Raw genomic sequence first — 7705 nt, forward strand, 5'->3', positions numbered from 1 at the left:
CGCACGGCGCCCTGCGAGGTGCGGCATCCCCGGTTGCATGCCGACGCCGGAGGAATAATAAGGAGGCTTGCGCGGCAGCGCGCTGCTATTTTTGGTCTTTTGGAAAATAACGCGCTGCGCCCTTTTTTTCTTTTTCTCCTTGTCTTCTCGCAGTCTTTTCCCCCATTCTTTCACTAAAAGGCGTGACGGGTCGCTGCCTGCCGTCCGAGCGCGGAGCCGAGCCTCTTGCCTTGGGATGTCACACGGGACCTGGCTGGGGAGTGCAGCTACGCACACTCCTGGACTCTGCTACGGCACTGGGCCTCAGCCCGCTGCAGCCGGTCTGCAAATGGAAAGTAGTTTCACCTGTGTCACCTACCCTCCATCGTTCCCTGTGCTCACAATGGAAGATATTTTGTCACTTGTCATTGTTTAGAAAATGCTACGAATGGAAGGCCCGTGTTTGTTTTTTGTTGGTTTTTTTTTTTTTTAGGGGGTCAGAGAGGGTGGGGTACCTTCACCTAGAAGGAGGGCTGCAAAGCAACATTAAACAGGATAGAGTTACACGAGGCCTAACTAGATGGGTGAGAGGGAGGGAGGGGGAGTTGCAATATGTTGTGTATATGATGCTTGAAAACATTTAGATACATAGATAGGTATAGGTATAGATAGATGCAGATATAGATGGGTAAATAGATGAGAGAGAGGGGGGGAGAGAGAGACAGAAAGTTTCAGGTAAAGTGTAAACCAACATGGAATACAGTCATCGTTACACTTACCAGAAATTTTTTATTCAGATCACATGATATCTCTGTAAGATGGCCATGTTCTGAAGGCGAGGATTTGCAAAGCGAATTAAGCATTTTTAGTAGTTTGGCATGTTGTTATGTCTCTTTTAAAATAGCCCTCAGCCTCCTATTTATCCCAGTAATTATCAAGTCCAGACTTTCCCTTGAATTTACATATGCTTCCTTCTACAATTACAGTGACAACTGTGGCCCAAATTATTAAAATGGAAATAAGATTAAAAAAAAAATAGGACTAAATAATAGGATTCATTATCAACATAAATAAATATATGACAAAAAATGCTCACCTACAAAGTCAGAATAGCCAAAATATGACTTGTATCAGACAAAAGAAAACCTTTTTTTCTATTATGGATATACACTTTTTATGATGGGTATATACTGTGTGCATCCCTGCAACTGGGGCAGCCTTGCGCTGGACAAAGGATAGAAGTGCCCTTCTCTGACAGGGAGACTTCCAGCATTGGCTTCCATTCACTGAAGTACTTATGTAAGAACATATGTTAAAATATTTAAGAATCAAACCTATGTCCCTACTCCTAACTTAGGTGTGGCTTTACTTAGACTTCTAACTTGTCCTGAGAGCTTCTATTTACTGAAAAGGTAAAATTGAAATCACGTGTGTTTGCAGGATGGTGCCTATGTGTGGTACATAGTATTATTTTATGTTTAACATCTCTCATGCCCATTCAGCTCAAATGGCATTGCATGTAGGGTGCAGTTTTCATTAATGAACATATGTTCATTAAAAACTAATTATGGAAAACAGTATTAACCTTATTGTAATAATTAGCGATAGCATATTTAAACTCTTCTAGAATAGTTCTGCACAAAAAAAAAATAATGAAAGGATGAGAAAATTCCAATTTTCCTCACGAACTCTTAATTGAGGAAATATAAGGGTTAGAAACAGAGAATAAACCGTAACTGAAGTTACTCAATGCTTTTTTGATAATCATTTCCTAACGTTATGGAAATATTTTTATGCAGATAGCTGCCAAATAACTAGATTATTCCATTGTAGCCTCAAATTAGCCGAGTTCTGCAGAAGACATGTAAAGAATGACAAAATTTGGTACTATTTAAAACACTCTTTAGGACACTCAGCGTGTGCTGATCATTTCTCCAGATGATGGTGGGGTTTTGGGAAGAGTACACCATACTGTTCTGAAGATCCATTTCTAAGCAATTTATGCACAGTTAATTTGTTTATGCTTGAAAAATCACATCTCTTTTCCTTTAAAAAATCTGATAGAGAATCGCAAATTTGTAAAAGCCTGTTAAATTCTAGTCCATCTGACCTAGTATGCGATAGCCCCTCACAGAAATGGCTCCACATTTGGAAAAGATATCCTTGAAGGATATATATGCTGAACATCCAAACTGAAACCCAGCACTGGGGATGGAGCAAAGATGTTCTATTGGGTAAGTAGTTTCAAATGGATTGCTCTTTGATTAAAGGACATGGGAAATTAATACAGGTTCTTTCTATTAGTTGTCTCTCCTTCAATTCTTGCCCTAATCAGATTCTGGCAGCTCGTGATGTGTTCTAAACCCATTATTTTGTCAATAACAATTTATTGAGAAAAAATAGATTAAGCATTATTTAAATATGCTCTTTGAACATTGTTTCTGTTGCCATTTTATTGAACACCAGGCTTCCACATCTATTCTGAAGGCAGAGAATTCTAAATGCTTGTTTTCTATATGTAAGCATGGTGTTCAATATGATTTTGGCAGTATGCATAATGACATGTTTTGGAATAGCTAAATTTGGTCTCCCTGTGAGTATTTTTTTGACTTGTTGAATAGGTGTGCTGTAGCCAAATCACGATTATTCTTCTTAGAGTGTGCACATAAACATTCACATACGTGCCTTCAAATCCCATATCATGAATACCATTTAAGGTAGTGAGGGGAAAGAAATGTACATTAATGATTCAGTTTGTATATGGGGTTGATATCATCATGTGATCTATTAGCTCCTCTGCAAATACCTAAAAATAAACTAAGAAAATAAACAGTATTTACAACTTATTGAACTAGCATTTCTGGTATCAGTATTTGTGGAATTCGGTCTAAGACACTTAAAGATGGCTGTATTTCTAGATAGTAGCCTGTGCATGATATTTTACCATCCTTCTCCTAGCAACTTGTGCAGCTCATTGTGTGACCGTTCTGAACACCGGCAGTCACCTATCTGCCACATGATCCTTCCCTAAACCAAACCAGGACGGAAGAGATCACTTGAGGGCTGTAACAAACAAGAAAGAGAATGTTGCATAAGATACTCCGTAGAACTTAAAGCTGGGAAAACAGAAGTGTAGAAGTTTGAGAAACTGAAGGTGAAGAGAGATGATATATATGCTTTCCTAACTGAAAGACAGGTAAGTGACACCAGTTCCACTTGACAGTGGGAGTGCAAGTGGTAGAAGGGGTGATCCCTTCTTCTCCAGGGTCTTGGTGTCCCCACAAATGTGAAGAAGTTAAGACTGACCCACTACCAATAATGGGGAATTGAAAAGTAACTGGTTGGCTGTTTGGTTTTTTTTTGTTTGTTTATTTGTTTGTTTCTACTAATACCAATAATTATCACATTTTTTGAATTACCACATTAACTAGGGAACAAATAGTACTTCAAATCTGAGTGTGTGCTCTGGCCACATCCTAACCCCATACCAGAGTGAGACTCAAGAATGCAGTGGCTCCTTTTTTTTTTTTTTTTTTTTTCCCTAGGAAAGAAAAAGCATGAGATCCTGAAGGAAGCCACAGTGTTCTCCAGCCAGATTTCAGCCCAGTACACACCTGGACACACTCTAGGTGCAGCCTTGGAGAACATTTTTTCTAGAGACTGTGTATGTCAAGACAGTGCAAAGCAGGTATTCCAAGGATTTCATCCAAGTTGTAAGACTGGTGTTCCAAGGATTTCATACAAGTTGCAAGACTGTAAAGATTTCTAGAAGCAGTTTGCATCCTGAAAGAAATTCAAAGGTGGATGTGGAACTTAGGGACTGTGAATGCTGAAGTGAATCCAGAGCAATATTGCACATGAAAACATTGGGAAGCACTGGATCAGAAATAAAAGCTAAAAATTAATTTGTAAGACTGTGTCAAATTGAAATGTGGATACAAATACAGTACGATACAATACAAATGGGGATTCTTGAATCATGAGAAGAATGAAGACAGAAGTTTGAGCATGCAGGCTAGACATTGGAGTTTGAAGCACTGGCAAGACTTGAATCACTTGATGGGAGTAGGAATGGGCAGAAGAGTCTGGAGTGGTAGGGAGGAGGAGTACCAAGGTAGAGCAGAAACTAAGTGATCTAGAATGGATGATAGGCCAAAAGAAATCAGTAAGAATAAAGGTCCTAAGAGTGGAAAGTGGGCAATGGTAAAAGAGAAACCACGGTGGAGGACAAGTGATTTGTAAAGGAAAAACAGAGTGTGAGGGGACAAGGAATGTAATAGGGGAAGACAAGAGGGAACCTGCATTAGGCAAAGCTGAAACAGCAGGGAAATTGCCGTCTTTATAAATGTGACTTACTAGATTTAAGGAGCAGTGACAACATCTTCCTTATAGATGGAGAGGAGAGCAACAACCACAGGGCTCTTTTGACAGGGCACACTTTTCCTGCATTCTCCTTTCTAAGGTGGGAGAGCACAAAATGCGTGTACAAATGCCATATTTCTTAGTAGATGGTATCGGTTCCAGCTGTAAGATAACAGTAGCCTCACAGCAGAGCACCATCCTGGAAAGTTTGTTCCAGCGGGGTCCTCCACACCTGCCATCTCAAAGATGAGCAGTCAACCTGAGAGCTAAGGCTGTATTTTTGAATTTTCGCAAAGAAGGAAAGTTGATGGGCAGCACAAGAACAAGCCTAATTCTTAGGAACAAAAACTGAATGAAAAAAATGTTGCAGCCTACAGTCCTGATGCAAAGAACAATTTGGTTCAAATGGGCAACAAATGAAGGGTTTATTTTGCTGGAAAACTTTCTAGATCTATAACTGCTGCTGAGAAATAACTAGAAGTGAATGAACAGCTCATCCTATAGGTGTGATCGGATATCAAAGTCTGCCAGCATGCAGAAAGAAGGAGAATGTCCTATTCAAAGTCTTTAAGACACAATGGCAGAATTAGAACTTGCTTTGATTTACTCTTCCTGGAGACCAACAGATCAGTTTTTAGAGCAACATGTGTCAGACATAGTGACTCACAACCACACACTGGCATCTCTAGTAAAGCAGAGGTTGGTCCAGCAGGAGATGAAGAGGAAAGAATCCTGGATTTTGTATCTAGTAACCCTAAGATTGGACAACCCTTAGTATGCAGTAGACTCGCTTTATTTTCAGTCCTTTTTATCTAAAAGGTTGTTCCCACAATTAAATACTTTGTTTAAAAAAGATATTAATGGTGTAAGACACATGGCACCTAACAAGCAATAAATGCTTGATGTACGTGAGGTAATGGCACAGGTTTTACTATAGATGTACAGATTTTTTCTAAAGGTGGTTAATGCAAAATCCTGACCTCAGTTGTTTATGGCAGTGGAAGGAAAAGAGAATAAAGTTTTTCTGTACATTAATATGAGTTTTCCTTAGCGGAGTGTTCACAATTGTGATTGGAGAGGGATGGGCATCCAGTAGGCCTACCAAATGTGATTGCAATTAAAGCAACAAACAGAACATCTCCTGTTAGCTTCCAGATTCCAACCTCCAATGCAGAACAGCAAGAAGTGCAGTCTCTATAATGTTTTTCCAGTGATGTCATGTCACATGGACATGCAGCAATAGCATTCCACTCTTGGACAAGCAATAGAAAATATCAATAGGGTCTGTTTCTGAGTCTGACAACAAATGGATTGTTTGGAATCAGAGAAATTCATATTCCATTGCAACCAATCCTGAGTCAACAGGCTTTGAGGAGTTGACTCTTACAGTTCCTGGGCTGGAACAGTGGTTACTGTTGCCATATTCCTGCTATCGTGGCCTGATTTATGTGAATGGAAATAATGCTCTCATTTAAGTAAATGAAGGTTTTCATTGTGGACTTTTTAGCCATGTATAACCCCCCATGCTAGGAAATCAATTTGCCAGAAAATAACGATCAGTGTGAATGAGTATTCTAAGAAAAATAATGATGCACAATAACAAGAGATGGAAGTAACATGCCTATCATTGAGTTCAAGGTTCAACAAAAACATCTTTATGGAGAACACAGTCTCCTGGCTACCACAACAAAGCAGAAAGGGTATTCTTTTTGCTTTGAGTGCAGAACTGCGTATGTTAGTAGTATGTCGAGGCTGATGCCTGTACATGGAAGAATCTGGTCGTGTTGGTTTACATTTACAGTTTACCACAAAATGATTTGATTTCAGTATTCAGTGATAACAGAACTGATGTATACCTTGCATTGAAGAGGGACTGAACTTCCAAAAATATACTTTTATTTAAACTAGTACTTTTTCACATGTTCAAAGGCAAGCTTCACATAATACTTTACATAGAGTCCTTCTAGCTTCTTAACCCCCAGGGAATTCTTTGCAAACTGAAAATCTTCTGTGGCTTAAATTTTAGAAAGAGGATGTTGTGGCACATGAGCGTGAACCATATAATAATTATAACCATTATAGTACGTTACTGGGAAGCATATCTACCCTATTTTACCTAATCTTCAAATCTTTCAACTGGTAAAATGAAGTCAAAACAGAAAGGCTTTCAGATTTGCAATGCGCGAGCACTGCATCTGAGGACACTGTTAAATTCCCAGGGAATGATTAAAATTTGCAGCATCCAAGATAACACAGAAGAACTTAGGGAATAAAAGTCTTCCTCTCTCATCACTCATTTGGGCAAGCATGAAGGTGACCACTAATTTCACAAATACTTGATTATTCAGAAAACACTGCATATTCTTCACACTACTCACAGAAGTAATCACAGAAATGAAAATGGAGGAGGATACTGTTAGTGTACAAAACTCACCTAGGAGCAACGCGTAGCGGTGAGCTTCTGGTATTTCTGCTACCTGCTGAGCTTGGAACTAAGGCTAACAAAGTCAATGGGGTGAAGAATGTTCCTTTGAGTGCAATTCAAACATATACATCAGAAGCTTATTGCTTTTACTGAACTAAACAGTGAATTCAAATAAATACCTAACATTATAGACTACTTGAATATCAGAGTTATGATTCTTAGTCCAAAAACATATGGCAAAAACTGTTTTCTACAATATGATGATGATCACTATGCACTCAGAATATTTCTGAGTTTACCCCTCTAGGATGAGGTAGCTCTGAACATAAATGCAGAGAGCAAGAATTATTACCTAAATATATCCAAATGAGAAAGAACAGTCTAAAATTATAATGTTATAATTACATATTGTATATATATTAACACTTAATATATATATTTTTTTTCAAGAAGCATAGTTGCTCTTCTCTGTGGAATGTAAGCCAAGCTTCAGCTGGGAACAAATAATTGAGTTATATAAGCACACATAAAAATAGACTGACCCACATCTATAACAACAGGATCACATTATAATAAAATGGTATTTGTTGTATAATTTTCTGAAAGCAGAAATCACCTATCTAAGTGGATTTATGCAAAGAGACCCATGTAGTATGTGGTCTGTATGAGGCATCCAGGGAGCTCTGCAATATGATGGCTTACACGCATATGAGCCAAAACATGAACAATTTTGTCTTTCTGGTGCAGTGTCCTTCTGCAGAGAAGATGGATACCTAATTCTAAGTATCACACTCTCCAATTAGTATTGGAAGAATGATGTAAGAAGACACAGTCTGAGAAAAAGTAGCCACATACATAAAGATTCTAAGTGAAATTATGATTTTTTAATTTCTCAAATAGGCCACAGTACTGTACAGTTTTGTCTATATTACTACAACC

At 38.5% G+C, this 7705-nt stretch overlaps 1 long non-coding RNA gene across 1 annotated transcript; it reads left to right on the forward strand.

Moving 5' to 3' along the window:
- Positions 1 to 15: 15 nt before the first annotated feature.
- LOC104909777 lies at positions 16 to 5329 on the forward strand. The gene is made up of 3 exons (XR_792587.3): positions 16 to 2213; positions 2938 to 3175; positions 3525 to 5329. It is a non-coding gene; the product is annotated as an uncharacterized LOC104909777 (long non-coding RNA).
- The last annotated feature ends 2376 nt before the right edge of the window (positions 5330 to 7705 follow it).

The sequence above is a fragment of the Meleagris gallopavo genome, chromosome 2 (genome assembly GCF_000146605.3).
Source record: "Meleagris gallopavo isolate NT-WF06-2002-E0010 breed Aviagen turkey brand Nicholas breeding stock chromosome 2, Turkey_5.1, whole genome shotgun sequence".
NCBI classification, from domain to species: Eukaryota; Metazoa; Chordata; class Aves; order Galliformes; family Phasianidae; genus Meleagris; species Meleagris gallopavo.